This window comes from Bos indicus, chromosome 17, assembly GCF_029378745.1.
Source record: "Bos indicus isolate NIAB-ARS_2022 breed Sahiwal x Tharparkar chromosome 17, NIAB-ARS_B.indTharparkar_mat_pri_1.0, whole genome shotgun sequence".
Classification (NCBI taxonomy): Eukaryota; Metazoa; Chordata; class Mammalia; order Artiodactyla; family Bovidae; genus Bos; species Bos indicus.
Window position 1 is genome coordinate 50,688,113 of NC_091776.1, and position 15,894 is coordinate 50,704,006.

Sequence of the window (15,894 nt, forward strand, 5' to 3'; positions counted from 1 at the left end):
TCCCAGCCCACTACCAGTTGGCTACTTTGGGAGCTCTGGAGATGGTTATACCCCTCCACTTGCTCACGGGATCACTCATTCAGCAAAGGTGTCTCAGGCCATACTCCAGATTAAGTCAGTGTCAAGGTCCTGGCCATTCAGAGCTTCCAGCCCAGTGGGAGGAGCAGATGTCTCCCAAGTAAGCACACCACACAATCCCTAATCACAAAGTACGATGAGCTGAGCGCATGAAAGCAAAGAACAGAGGGGTCAAGGAGATGCAAGGTGGAAACTTAACCTGGTCTGGAAGAGGGCTGAGTGGCCCAGGAAGTGGACTCTGAACAGAAAAGATGGGCTTTCAATTTCCCAGGAAAGTGTGTTTATAGAGCTAGGGTGCATGTACTTTTTAAAATGGTCTCCTGGGGAATTCCCTGGTGGTCCACTGGACTCAGTGCTTGCACTGCTGGGGCTGGGGTTCCAGGTTCAATCCCTGATTGAGGAACTAAAATCCCGAAAGCTGTGAGGCAACCACCTCCAAAAAATGGCCCCCTGGACCTCAAGTGAAGGTATCAAGGACTCATGCCTACTCTCTGACCCTCGACCATCCAGGGCCAGACGTTTCATTTAAGTGAAGGTTTCTTAAGGTCTGGGAATGAGGGTGCCTGCAAGATAGTTCAGCAGGGCCCAGGAGATATGCAGGTGAGCCTTGGGAAGATGTCAGCTCAAATAACGTCCTGTCAAAGGGAGCTGACAGCAGAGAAACGTGCCACTAGTCATAATAGCAATTCTGGGAAGCTGATTCTACACTGACGCCAAGGAAGTGACAGAGACTTATTCCCAAACCAACTTGGAGCGCATTCCCTCAGCTCCAGTCTGACGGCTGCAGCCACTAAACATGTTGGTCAGTGTTCTGTTGCAGATGACAGAACCACTCCCATTAACTGAAGCAGAGAGATTCCTTAGAGGGAAGCAAAGGGCTTAGGGATCATTGGGAAGGTTGAAGAAGTAGGCTCTATAGATTAATATCTCAGAAAGGACCCTCCGAGCCACCTGGAGGATCCAGGACATGAAGAATTACTGTCCCCTGGATGATGTAGAAGCCACCAGCTGAACTGGGAAGTCACCATCATAGTTGCCACCTCCAGAATCACGCCAGCTCTGCCACTATCCAGAAGCCAGTACCACGAGGAAGCCACTACTGTCCAAAAGAAGTCACAGTTTACAGGCTGCAGCTGTGGCACCACGCCTACTATAATCCACCCCATCCAAACTGGTCCCCACGCCTGCCTCTGCACCCCTTCAGGAGCAGTCACTGGTTTTGCTGACACTGCCCGCAGAAAAGTCAGGCACCTCCACTAGGACACTTGCGTAGAGAAACAGAAGGACGGTAGCTCTCCCACGCCTCCACCTCCGAATCTCAGGTGTGTGCACCTGGGCCAACTCACACTCAATTCCAGGACGTTAGCATCATTGAGGAAAAGGTATGATGTTCTAATGGGCCTACAGAAAGGCAAGGATGTGGGCTGCAGCTACTCACAGCTGCCCTGCCACTGTAAGATGAACACAGAAAAAAGTATAGCCCAGAGACTAAAAGAAAGAGACCAAGCTCCAGTGGAACAGCCTCAGTTCCTGGATCCAACCATGCCTGAAGCCAGAACTCAAACTTTTTTTTTTTAACTTTTTTTTTCCTTAAGCAGTTTGACTTGAGTTTTTGTTTTCTATAACCAAAAGAATCCTGACTGCGACTCTAGTTCAACCCCCAAGCAAGAGAGCCTTAGGTCTATCCTTGGGGACACAGATCAGTGCATGCATGCTAAGTCACTTCAGTCATGTCCAACTCTCTGTGACCCCATGGACGGTAGCCCACCAGGCTCCTCTGTCCCTGGGCTTCTCCAGGCAAGGATATTGGAAGGGTACTGGAAGATGCCTCCAGGGGATCTTCCCAACCCAGGAACTGCACCCACGTCTCTTAGGTCTCCTGCATTGGCAGGTGGGTTCTTTGCCACTAGCGCCATCTGGAACACCACCACCAGAGCGCATCAGGACCCCCTGGCCTGACTGAATCATCCACACTTACAAATCTTACACTCCTCCTCCCTTCCAACTCTTAAGCCTGAGACTTCAACTCATCTCCCCCTCCCCTATCTCTCTCCTGAATGGACAAGACTGAATTGCCCATTCATCTCTCCTCCAGGAAGCCTTCCTTGACCCTCCCAAGCCTGGCATCTCAGTTCTGCCCTCCCACCCTCTCTCTGGACATGTGCTACCATAATTCCACGTTGGACAGAAACTTGGTCTCCCTTTAGGGAATGAAACTCTCTTGAGAATGAAGGTCTGCATCTTTCATGTTCTATTCCCAGCACTAAATAAGAGACTGGGATGGGATGGGGTTCAACTGATATTTTCTTAACAAAGAAATGAACTCATCTCCTTCAGGTCTACCATTTATTTGCCTTATCTCCCCCTTTTCTTATCAACTCTCAGATTCTCTTCCTTCTAATTATTCTCAACACTTTTAAATACAAATAGATAACCAGTGTTTTCAGAGGAAACACATCAACAGTGATCTGCAAAACTATAAAATTCTCCTGTGACCTCAACCCTCCATTTATCTTAGCCATCTCAATCATCGTTTCACATCTTTTTCTTCCATACATTTCTCTGAGTTTTAAAACTTTCCAAACAAAATCTTTGTCAAAAATCAAACCCAGAAAACAGAACCACTGGACTTAACAAAAATCACTCTTTGAATGCACTGGAAGAAATGAACAAATACAAAATCAACACTTCACGCTCCTGGGAATTAACTTCAGCAGAACAGCCCGAAGCTTGAAGGAGAAGGAACAAGGAGAAGAAACCAAACTGCATAAAGCAGAGAAAGCAAAGCTCGAATTTGAGATTGTTTTGACAAACAGAGCAGCCACGTGAGAGAAAATATGTAATAACCTCCAAGAAATTCCCCAATGTCTTTACTCTAAGAAGCCAATCCTTTCAGGAAAAAGAAAAGAACAAGGAGCATAAAATCCAAATACAATCAAGTCTGGTTTTGAAAAACAAATATGAGCAGTTGCTCTGTGTTTCCGGCATCTCAGGTTTTTGTTCATTCTTAGGTGAAAAGATTAGGCCGTTGGCACATGGAAACCTGCTTCTGGAGCCATGGCCCTTCTGATCAACTCGGGGGGAAATCAACGGACATTAGAACCACTGACTGATTCACCGGACCACATACACCAAGCTTCCACGCTGTGTGTCAAGACTGTCGCCAAGCAGAAAGAATACCGCAACCAGCAATGGAGAGAGCTGCCCCCAACCAGGAGGCGAACTTGACTTAAGTAAGCACGCCTACTTATACTAATAAGTTGAGATCACGTTCTACAAAGACACTGAACAGGATACCCAGGATAAAGAACGTAACCTGAGGTCCCAAGAAAGCCTGTTAGAAGTGGGGATTATCAAACCAAAGGCGCATTCCCAGGGCGCCCCCTGGAGGTCACCTGAGGCATTGACGGGCAGCTCCCAGACATTGGTGACTTATACCTCGAACATATATATATATATATTCTAAAGGAGATCAGTCCTGGGTGTTCTTTGGAAGGAATGATGCTAAAGCTGAAACACCAGTACTTTGGCCACCTCATGCAAAGAGTTGACTCATTGGAAAAGACTCTGATGCTGGGAGGGATCGGGGGCAGGAGGAGAAGGGGACGACAGAGGATGAGATGGCTGGATGGCATCACCAACTGGATGGACGTGAGTTTGAGTGAACTCCGGGAGTGGGTGATGGACAGGGAGGCCTGGTGTGCTACAATTCATGGGGTCACAAAGAGTCGGACACGACTGAGCGACTGGACTGAACTGAACTAAACCTCGAACACCTACCTCTCTGGCTAGGCTCTCCTGGCCCCTGGAGCATGTTCAGCCTGATATGGGCAGTGCCAGCCAGGAAGGGTGGAGAGGTGGTGATAAAACTCCGTTCCTTTGCAGCTGCGTGGGGCTGCTTGGAGGTGTGTTATAGCCAGTCACCCAGGGGCAGTGAGCCCCAGGTGCCCTGTGATCTGGCCATCGGCACGCCTGTGATTACCTGTGCTCTCTTCCCTGTCTCCACCCTCACTGCCTGTGATCACCCCTCCAGTGATCTACCTGCATCCTAATCTTTGTCTCGGGACCAAACTCAGGCACCCATGAAAAAATTACAGACAGGGGAAAAGTCTATCTGAAAGTCCCAAAGGCAGAGAGCTCAGCTGGCCTTTCCAAAGAACAGAAAGGCCAGGCGGACACGGCAGGAGCAGACAGAAGGCATAAGGTGGTGTGGTTTTTTTTGTATTATTTATTTATTTTCAGTTGCACTGGGTCTTCAGCTCTAGTTGCAGCGAGTGGGGGCTACTCTTCCTTGTGGTACACAGGCTTCTCATTGCACTGGCTTCTCTGGTTGTGACGTACAGGCTCTAGGGCACACGGGCTTCAGTAGTTGTGACTTGTGGGCTCTGCAGCACAGGATCAGTAGTTGTAGAGCATGGGTTGAGTTGCCCCATGGCAAGTGGAATCTTCCTGGACCAGGGATTGATCCCTGGGTCAGGAAGATCCCCTAGAGAAGGAAATAACTACCCACTCCAGTGTTCTGGCCTGAAGAATTCCATGGACAGAGAAGCCTGGTGGGCTACCGTCCACAGGGTCACAAAGAGTTGAACACGACTGAGCAACTAACATTTTTTAAGAGATGATGCTACACAGCAAAGCTTGAGAACCACAGCAGATAAGAGGTCCGCCCCAACATCCGGCACCAGCAGATAAGGCAAGACCAACATCACATCCATCTACATATTCAGTATGAGAAACATGAAAATAATTCCAACTTGAAGCCAAAAGGAAAGAAATGTTCTCACCTGATCATAGATGTCACAGAACAACAAATGTTCTTATCCTGGAGTCTACAGGATCAGCGCTAGTTTAAGAAACAGCCCCAGTGTGCATTGCAGCACTGTTTACAACAGCTAAGACATGGAAGCAACCTAGATGCCCACCGACAGAGGAATGGATTAAAGAAGAGGTGCTACAACGGGAATATACATGGAATAATATCCATCCATTAAAAGAGATGAAATAACACCATTTGCAGCAACATGGAGGGACCTAGAGACTGTCAAACTGAGTGAAGTCAGACAGAAAAAGAGAAATATATGATATCACTTACATGTAAAATCTCTTTAAAAAATAATACAAATGAACTTTTTTATCCACAAATCTGAAGAATGAACTTATGGTTACTGGGAGAAGCGGGCGAGAAGGATAGACTGGAAGTTAGGGATTGGTTGTGCACACTGCTATATTTAAAATAGATAATCAACAAGGACCTACTATACAGCACAGGGAATTCTGTTCAATATTCTGTAATAACCTAAATGAGAAAAGAATTTGTAAAGAATGCCTATACATAAATATAACTGAATCACTTTGCCATACACCTGAAACTAACACAACATAGTTAATCAACTATACTCCAATATAAAATAAAAAGTTTTAAAAAACAGCCTGATGACCATGCCCAATAAACATGTACAAAGGACTACCATGTACCAGAAACCGTGCTAAGGGACTGCCAGGGAAAGTGTCCGCATCCCCAACTACAAAGATCCATTGGTCTCTTGTGGGAGAGAGAGACCCTTATACATCATTCTATAATAATGTCAGTAAAAGAAATTCCAATGCACTATTAAATTAGCAGAAAATCCAATTATCAAGCCACAAGTACTTACTAAATGGCTGCTATTGTCCAAAACTGTACCAGATTCTTAGGGAGGTAGCTGTGTGAGGTGGGTCCCCTGACTTGGAGACACAGGCTTATGTTTCCATGAATAGAGTCCTAAGCAAAAAAACTTCATCAGTTCAGTGTGGGACTTCTGAGATGACTGTATGCTCAAAGAGAGCTGAAACAGCTAGCAGGGACACCCGCCTCCTCCAGCCACTGGCCAGAAGGTGGAAGTGATAGCCGGAGCCCCCTGGGACCACAAGGTGACCGTGAGAATAAAAGTCACAGGCCGAGAATGACAAAGCCAAGGGTAGAAGGAATCCATGACTTTTTGATACATGGAGTCACTACACCAGTGGGAAGAGATGAAAATTAATTTCTCCCATGTTTAAGTCCTTATTATTTTGATTTCCTCTGCTCTAGACAGCCAAAGCTAGTCCTAAATGACTAAAGGCCTACTAACTACTTTTACCAGACATTTGGTTTAGTTAATAACCCTATTCCTGGTCTGGATAAGTCTCCTTTCCCAAGGTTAACACACTGATCCACCTAAGTCAAAAACATCCAAAGACAATAACATCACAGCCAACAATGACATTACATACAAGCCGGTATGACCCTCAAAGACCTATGGAACAGCCAAACTGGAAAACTTGTGTCAGCTCTGATATAACCAACCCATTTGACAGATGAAGAAACTGAGACCTTCTGAAGAAAAAAAGATTTTCCCAACTTCTCCAAGCTGGGGACTCCTTATACTAAAGTAACTCTCATCAAAAAGATCCACTCATTCACTAGAGGAGTCCATAATAATACTTTTGCCAAATCTAAAAACAGAAAAGAACAACAAAACAACTTGCCTGAACGCCTCAATTAATTAATTGCCCAAAGAAGTCAAGCTTGGGTCCTTAGGAACAACATGGGAGCTATTTATATATTTATGAGAGGGAAAAAATGCATAATATGACTTTGTACATTTAACCCTGTCCCAATATTTACAGAACATCCCTGTCTGTCTTGGCAAGCAGGTGTCAATTCTATATTTGTGCCTAAAACTTTCTCCTAAAGCCAATTTACAATTCAACTAATCGGGAGATGTTTGTTTATTGGCTGGGAATTCATCAGGAAAATTCCACGATCAAGGGTTGTCTATTGCATGCATTTGTCTAGAAAAGAGAAGTAGGTTAAAGTTAGAGAAGTGGGAGGCTGATTTTTTTTCTTTTAAGAAGAAATTCTTGGGAGAGGAAATTTAAGTAATCAAGTGCCTGCAATGTAAGGCGACCGCCTCACTTTCAAATTTCCATCTCCTTCAAGTTGGAAACACTCTTGGGGAGAAGCTCTAAAAAGAATTAAGGCAGGATTTTAGCAGAGGAACTGTGAGAGAGTGCAGATGCATGAGAAGACCAAGACGTTCACACCAGCATTGTGTACAATGTGGAAAAAAATTGGAAACAATGTAGATACCCATCAGCAGGGAGGTTTTTTAAATAAATTATAATATATGCAGACAGTGGAAATATTACACAGCTATTACAAGGGTTAAGCTAGATCTACCATGTGCATTTGGGGGGAAAGCTCTAGAATATAAGTGAATTTTTTAAATCAAAGTACAGTAGTGGTCCAGTGGTTGGGACTCCAGGCTTCCACTGCACGGGACACAGGTTCGATCCCTGGTCAGGGAACTAAGATCCTGTAAGCCACGCGGTGCAGCCAAAAAAAACTATGTACACTTTGCTTACTTTCATATAGATAAAAAAGCATACAGAACACACACAGAGACTGCACGTGCATGTAAGATTTTTCTGGAATGACACATAGATGGTGTCTTTAAAGACTAAATTTGGGGGAAGAGGAACACAAAAGAAGTTTCATTTTATAACTTTATATACTATGTACTATTTGAACTGTTTTAACCTGTATATGCATATTTTTAAGTATTAACGGGGATCGGTATGAGAGTTACAAAACTTTTGTCTTTTTACTTTTTTCTGAGAAAAAATGCATATGCAATTGCTTTCAAATTCTGTTCTCTGGAATCCTAGAATTTAAAAAATACTTTTGGGCAAAGAGTGTGCCGAGCTCCTAACTTGGCTGGAGTCAGAACCGCTGTGTCTTACAGCCTACGTTCCTGCACAATATTTTTTGCAGGGATAAAAGAGTTCCACCACTAAAAAATACATTTCAAAAACCATGCGGACAAGGGCAATATAAATGTGCAAGGTTATTTATATTGTTTTTATTGAGAAAAATATGCCCAATTTTCCTGCTTAGATTTAAAGTAAGGCTCTGTTTACTCCATTCTCAGGGATGGATGTGGTATAAAACTTCACATTTTTTTGAGCTCACTGAGTAATTCATGCAGTTGAACTGTGCCCCACCCAAAATTCTTGCCCACCTGGAACCTCAGAATGTGACCTTATTTGGATATACGGTTTTGGCAGATGTAATTAGGTAAGATGCAGTCATAACTGGATTAGAGTGGGTTCTGAATCCAATAAGTGGTGTTTTTATAAGACGAAGAGGGACATCCCTGGTGGTCCAGTGGCCAAGACTCCATGATCCCAATGCAGGGGGCCCAGCTTCGATCCCCGGTCATGAAGCTAGATTCCACGTGCAACAACTAAGAGTTCCCATGCCACAACAAACAACTAAGATCCAATGCAGCCAAACAAATAAAAGCAAAAAGTGTTAAGAAAATAGAAGGTAGAGACACACACCGGGAGGAGGTCAGGTGACAACAGAGGTAGAGATTAGCATGATGTGTCTATAAGCTAAAGAATGCCGGCAACCACCAGAAGCTGCAAGAGACCGGGAAGGACCAGAGCCTTTGGACGGAGCGTGGCCTAACCTAGGAAACTAACATAACTCACGAAAGGAAGAGAGAGGGTAGCAGCAGCGTGGCCAGGCCACAAACCAGCAACCAAGCCAAAAGAGGCTCCACCTCTGTACTCTATATTAAGTAGTTCTCAAGATTTAGCGTATTCTGATTCACCAGGAGCGTTTGTTAAAACACAGATTCCTGGACTTCCCTGGTGGTCCAGTGGTTAAGGATTCACCTTGGGTGGTGAGAGGGAGGCTCCAGAGGGAGAAGACACATGTATACTTATAGCTGATTGACGTTGGACAGCAGAAACCAATAGAACACTGTAAAGCAATTATCCTCCAATTAAAAATATATGAAGTAAAATATATCAGTATAAAAGATTTTAAAAAGAGAATCCACCTTCCAACGCAGGGGAGTCAGGGTCCATCCCTAGTCACAGAACTAAGATCGTGCATGCCACGTGCAGCAGTTGGAGAAGACGGCACACCACAATGAAGACCCAGTGCAGTCAAAATAGTTTTTTTAAGTTGGGGGGCAGAAACCCACAGATCTGTGGGCCCTACCTACAGAGCTTCTGGTTGCCTGGGTCCAGAGCAGAAGCCCATGAATCTGCATGTCTAATGGGTTTCCAGGTGCTAAAGTTGCCAGCCCAGGGACCACACTTTAAGAAGCACAGAGCTACCGATTCAAACAGATGAGAACTTGCCCCACCCCCTCCCTGAAGCTGCAGGTTGAAAAGTACCACATCCTTCTCCTTTACATGTTGGCCTCACGTGTAAGATTTTTGAAAAAAACAAAAGGTTCTACAACTAGCAATTAAAAAAAGAAACTACAGGAAATCTGCAGTGTCTCCTCTCCTCCCAAAATACCTTAGACTGCACAGGAGACATCTGTTGTTTTTGCCTGCCTGAGCTCCAGTCCCCTTCCTCTGTTCATCCCTCCCAGCTTTCTTTCAGGAGCCCTCCTCCCCCACTTCAAGCCCATGGGGTTCAGGGAGACTGATACCAGCCAGCGTGTGACCCAGGCCAAATGGCATTCTCTATCCTCCTGATAGCTCAGTTGGTGAAGCAATGCAGGAGACCCTGGTTCAATTCCTGGGTCAGAAAGATCCTCTGCAGAAGGGATAGGCCACCCACTCCGGTATTCTTCGGCTTCCCTGGTGGCTCAGCTGGTAAAGAATCTGCCTGCAATGCAGGAGACCTGAGTTTGATCCCAGGGTTGGGAAGATCCTCTGGAGAAGGGAAAGGCTACCCACTCCAGTATTCTGGCCTGGAGAATTCCATGGACTGTATATCCATGGGGTCGCAAAGAGTTGGACTGAGCAGCTTTCATTTTCACTCTTTCATCCTCCTAAGCAGAATGATTGGTTCCAGGATGGGCCCTAGCTGGGTCCCTTTGATGAAATTCTAGGAGAAATGATAAAACTATTGTGGAAGACTGTTTCTCTTTCCACTGGGATTGCAGAACTGGGAGGATGGGAGCATACAAATCTGAAAGTATCAGCAGCTATCCTGACACCTCATGAGGGAAATCTGCCCAGGAACATAGTCAACAAAGAAAAAAAAGCCAGAAGCAGGAAAAAAAGTTCCCGATGACACTATTTGAGCCCCTGGATACAGCTATACCTGAAGCTGAAACAGTAGACACTCTGTGTCTTATTTTCATTGCAGAGCCAATAAATTCTTTCAACGGATGGAAAGATAGATAAACAGATTATTTATTTAGACAGTTTGAGTTGAGTTTCTCTTCATAGCAACCCCCAAGATTCCTAATAGAGATGTCGATACAGTCTTCTAGGATGTGGGGACTTGAGAACCTGAGAAGGAATGAACCAAGTGACATCAGTGACCCTTTTGGGCTGGAATTCAGTGCACTTGCATTGCAGCGCAAATATGTAAGTCCTGATTCAGTAAAGAGCTGAGAGTTCACAAACAAATCCTGGATCAAGTGATGAAATATTAAAGAATCCCCCAAAAGACTTCTTGAAAACGGTGACCTTAACCCGTCACGATGCATTTGGCTGAAATAACAGAAACCCCAACTAAAAGTGGCTTAAGCCATAAGGACGTGTTATTTACTTAGCAGAGAAATTCAGAGGTAGGCGGCTGCAGGACTGCTTCAGAGGCTCAGTGGCGTCATTAGGGACCCAGGCATGCTTCCAGTTTTTTGCTCTGCCTTCCTCAGCATGCTGGCCAGCTCTCCCCTCACCACCGCCACCGCACGGTGGCTACGCTAGTCAGCACGTCCTCATGGGACTGCATCCCGAGCAGAAAGGAGGTGGGCAGTAAAGTAGGACTTCCCCAACCCCAACGCTCCGCATACTCCGTCTCCAAGTGAGAGCATTTTTCAAAGAGCCTTCTGCACACCTGCTTGCCTATCTCATTGGCTACAACCTAGTCACATGGCCAGCTTTAGCCCAATCACTGCAAAGACGGAGCTGATTGACACATAGCTAAGACCAATCAGGATTCACAAAGACCCATTGTCTCTAGAATGAATATTATTCTAGCAGCAAAGGAGAAGCGACAGGGCTATTCAATGGGCCTGCAGGGTTGTCTACCGTAGAGAATATTCTAGCAATCCCCCTGCACACCACCAGCCCCTCCAAAGCACACATGTGGTTTACAACCACAGAAGAGAGCCTTCCAAGCTTGAAAAAGTTCAGCTCTGACCACTTGGCCTGTTGCAAAAGCATCTGAGTTGCCTGCTCTCGGTGGTTTCCAGGGAATCATGGTGGACACAGCAGCGTTTTCAGAAATGCTGAGATCCAGAGAGCATCAAGACCCAAATTGACTTTTCCCCAAAATCTTTTCAGGGTCAGCAGCCAAGAGAGTTGTTGCTGCCTTCCCAGTCCAAAGGTGCCAACCTCCACAGTTCTCCATTAATCAAGATCCAGACGGCCAAATCCCTCCTCACACGCCATCTGCAGTTGTTCACACGCATGTGTTCAGGTCTCAGGAGCCTCTGAGGTGCTAATGAAGGCAGCTGGCCAGGGAACGAGAGGCCATGCAAGTTCCAGCCGGTCCAACCTCAATGAAGCTTCAGAGTCTGTGCTATAAGGCTCAGAAACCAAGGGCAACGGGAGGTGGGCTTCAGGCCAGCGGCTCCAGAGGATGATGGGCCTGATCCCAGCAACTCTGGGGAACGCCTGAAGCAGATCTGAGATAAGAATTAGAATGCAGATAGGGGTGACCCCAGGAAACATCAGGCAGAGAGTCAGAAGTGAAACAGAGATGGGAAGAGGTCAATAAAGAGAGTTAACAAGCTATAACACTCTGGTTACAGCATGAACACTGTGACCAATTGACTCCATCCTGCCAGGCAGCTGTAAGAGAAAGTACAGGAAAAACTCAGCATTATCCTATAGCAAGGAACTGGACTTCTGGAACTCATTACTTCCTGGAACATCTGACAAGCAGAGTGGTTCTGATGGCCAGAGGAAACCCACGGGTGTCAGTGGTGGGATGCTGAACCAGCATGGTAGTGGCAAGGGGTGAGGCCAGGGACCACGGTTTCTTCTTGGCTTGCCAAATTTGCCTTGGTCTCTGAGCTGCTGATTCTGCATGATCCTGCGAGAAAGGCTCCCCTGGGATCAAGAGGAAGCCGTCTCAGGTGGATCCCTACAGTCCTCAAAGCCGCCTCTCTTGGCCTGGAAGGAGTCTGCCCTTGTGGCATGGCTGGCCCCTCCTCCCTACCCCAGTACTCCAGACCCATCAAAACAGCCCCACAGAGCAAAGTGATTCCCATCTCAGACTCTAGAGCCAGACCGCCTGGATCTGAACCCCACCTCTGCCAAGCTGGTGGTCTTGAGTGAATTACTCCATCAACCTGTGCCTCAATTTCTTGATCTGTAAAATGGGGATGATAGTACCTTCCCTTTGGGGTTTTTTTCCTAATATTTACTTTTGGCTGTGTGGAGTCTTAGTTGTGGCATGCCAGCTCTTCATTATGGTGCGCAGGCTTCTCTCTAGTTGTGGCATGAGGGTTCAGTAGTCGTGGCACACGAGTTCAGTTACCCCGAGGCATATGGGATCTTAATTTCCTGACTAGGTATTGAACCTATGTCCCCTGAATTGGAAGGTGGATTCTTAACCACTGGATCACCAGGGAAGTTCCCTCCCCCCAACCCCGTGGGGTTTTTATGAGGATTATATGAGTTAATACATGTAAAGCACTTACAGATCTGATACAAAGTCAGCCCTCAACAAATGTAAAGCATATTAAGTAGCAAGGAACGTGGGTCTCCCTCATATCTTTCTCATCACCACTCCATGCAAATTCTAACAGACAATAGAATTTTCAATACCATTTCTACCTGACGCTGGCACAGCACTTAACAGTTTATGACACACGTGATTATCCATTATTATAACTACCAGTTCCCAAGAGTTTACAAAGTACTGGGTTCAGTCACTAACTAAATATGCTTTTGCTTTAATGCTAAAGAACCTTCCCTCTAGATGGAGGGCTCCATGGGAGCTGGGACCTTGTAACAACTTTCCATCACCTTCTATGGTGGGCTTCATTTATCCTGGCTAAAAGAATCAATGGAGGAATGACCAATCCAATAAATCCTGCTAGGTAAATCCTATTCCCACTTTACAGATGAGAAAACTGAGGGAAGGACACACCTGATTCCATTCTCTACCATTACCTTTTTATTAACCTCTCCCCAAACACTCTACTAGTTAGGGAGCACATTTATTAACTATGCAATCTTAGGCAATTCGCTGATCTTCTGTGCCTCAGTTTCCTTATCTGCAAAATGGGAGACACCAACACCTTTCTCAGAAGGTTGTTGTGAGGATTTAATATATCAGTATAAGTAAAGAGCTTAAAAGGGTGCCTGGCACATAGCAAGTACTCAAGAAATGTCAGTTAATATTATTATTAATCCCATTAAAGTCAAAGAGGTCAAGTACCTGGTGTGTGGTAGAACTGACTCTGGAAGCCAGGGTGCTAACTCCCAGGCTTGGGCCCCTTAATTTGGTCTGACACATTTCTGTGGGATATGCAACTCTGACACCCATATCTGGGAGCAAGCTACTAAATGGAATGGGGAATTGTTCCTGCTGCATTAAAAGGAAAACCAAACAGGTATACTTGAACTTGCACACAAAGATGTACATAGAAGGAGATGCCTGTTACATTTTTTTCAAAGAAAGCAAAGACTGGAAAGAGCCCCAGTATCCATCACATGGTAAAATGGGATTTTTGGACTGATAGCAAGCTAAGAGCAGAAACTTTACCATTAAAAAAAGCACGACAGAATTACCACAGACTTACTGTATCATAATTAACAGGATTAGCATAGAACATAATTAACATCAAATTACCATGTTCAAAAGACATTTAGAACAATCAAATGTTCAAAGTGTTAGTCACTCAGTTGTGTCTGACTCTTTGCAACCCCATGGACTGTAGCCCACCAGGCTCCTCAGCCCATGGAATTCCCCACACAAGAATACTGGAGTGGGTTGCCATTCCCTTCTCCAGGGGAATCTTCCCAACCCAGGGATTGAACCCAGGTCTCCCGCATTGCAGCAGATTGTTTACCATCTGAGCCACCAGGGGAACTCCCAGCAATTCCACTCCTAGATATACACCCAAGAGAAATGAAAATAGATGTTCAAACAAAACCTTGCACACGAATCTTCACAACAGCATTAATTACAGTAGCCCAAAGGTGGAAACAACCCCAGTGTCCATCAACGGAGGAATGACAAACATGGTGTGGTAAATCCGTTCAGCGGAACATCACTCACTCATGAAAGAAAGGGAGCTCTGGCGCATGCAGTTCAGCACGGATAAACCTTAAAGACATTATGCTGAATGAGAGAAGCCCAACACAGAAGACCACATATTATATCACTTCAACTGTATGAAATGTCCAGAAAACACAAATTCATAAAGACAGAAAGTAGATCAGTAGTCGCCAGGGGCTGGAGGGAAGGAGAAATGGGGAAGGACTGTTAATGGATATGGTTTTATTTTCAGGTGATGAAAATGTTCTGGAACTAGATAGCAGTGATGGTTTTAACAACATTGTAAATATACTAAATGCCACACTGTAATATAGACTTCTTTTTTTTTTTTTTTTTTGACCATGCAGCTTGCAGGATCTTAGTTCCTTGACCAGGGATGGAACCTGTACCCTTAGTAGGTTTGGAGTCTTAACCACTGGATTGCCAGGGAATTCCCTAATTGTACACTTTAAAATGGCTTAAATGGTGAATTTTATATTATGTGAACTTTACTACCAAAAAAAAAGGTATGACTAGCACTTTAGAAAAAAATGAAATAAAACTTTTGCAAATAAGACTGCTTTTTTATGTTTACAAAATGTAAATTACAAATGCAACCATTGGCCAATCCTTAGACTAAGGCATGAGTAAAATAGTTGAGAGTAATCATCTGATTTATCCAACAAAATCGTTAAGAGCAGGATGCAGTGTCCTTCTCTTCTCATTTGACTTTCGTTAACATGACCATAAAGATGCGTGTTTTTGCAAAAATATTTCAGGACATCATCAACTTCCCCAAGGTCATCTCTTATTGCTTTGGTACTCAAATCATTCTATTTTGAAGCATCTGTTAAATTAACAGTTCGGTCGATTTCCTCTTCTTCACATTCTCCAACCCTCACGGCTCCAGTCCTGAGAGTTCCTCATTAGCCTACGGATTCTGCTGTGGGTCTGGCAATTTGCCAACATCACTTTCATTGACTTCCTGAAATCCTACATTTCTTGCAAGACTTGTGATTTCACTTTATGACCTGCACTGTATTTACAGTTCATTATAATTTATTGAATCTACAGTTCCTGCCCAATCCTTCAACAAAGATATTGATTAGTGGGATGGGTGGGAATAAACATTACTTTTTTTCGGCCACACCACACAGCATACGGGATCTTAGTTCCCCAACCAGGGATCAAACCTGTGCCCCCTGCATTGGAAGAACAAAGTCTTAACCACTGGACCATCAAGGAAGTCCCCCGGTGTTTTAATCTTATTACACTGATGCGTTTCTGTACACCGCCTTGAGTCAATGAGGGAGGAAAGTAGTGATAAATAAGCAAGAACAAAACGTGCAGCTCAAGACTTAGAGAACAAACTTATGGATGCCGGGGTGAGATGGGGGAGGATGGGGGAAGGGATGGTTGGAGAGTTTGGGATCAATATGTATACACTGCTGTGTTTAGAATGGGTAACCAGCAGAGTCCTACTGTACAGCACAGGGAACTTAGCTCAATGTTACATGGCAGCCTGGATGGGAGAGCAGTCTGGGGGAGAATAGATACATGTATATGTATGGCTGAAGCCCTTTGCTGTCGGCCTGAAACTA

At 44.9% G+C, this 15,894-nt stretch overlaps 1 protein-coding gene and 1 long non-coding RNA gene across 3 annotated transcripts in view; both read right to left on the minus strand.

Annotated features, from left to right (window-relative positions):
* Positions 1–15,894, minus strand: part of TMEM132B (transmembrane protein 132B) — a 381,143-nt gene that overhangs the window by 327,025 nt on the left and 38,224 nt on the right. The gene's annotated exons all lie outside the window — the stretch shown is intronic.
* LOC139176722 (uncharacterized) overlaps positions 4,292–15,894 on the minus strand; it is a 29,140-nt gene continuing 17,537 nt past the window's right edge. Inside the window, exon 2 of the long non-coding RNA XR_011561140.1 lies at positions 4,292–4,463. This is a non-coding gene — a long non-coding RNA (uncharacterized lncRNA). The remainder of the gene's footprint in view (positions 4,464–15,894) is intronic.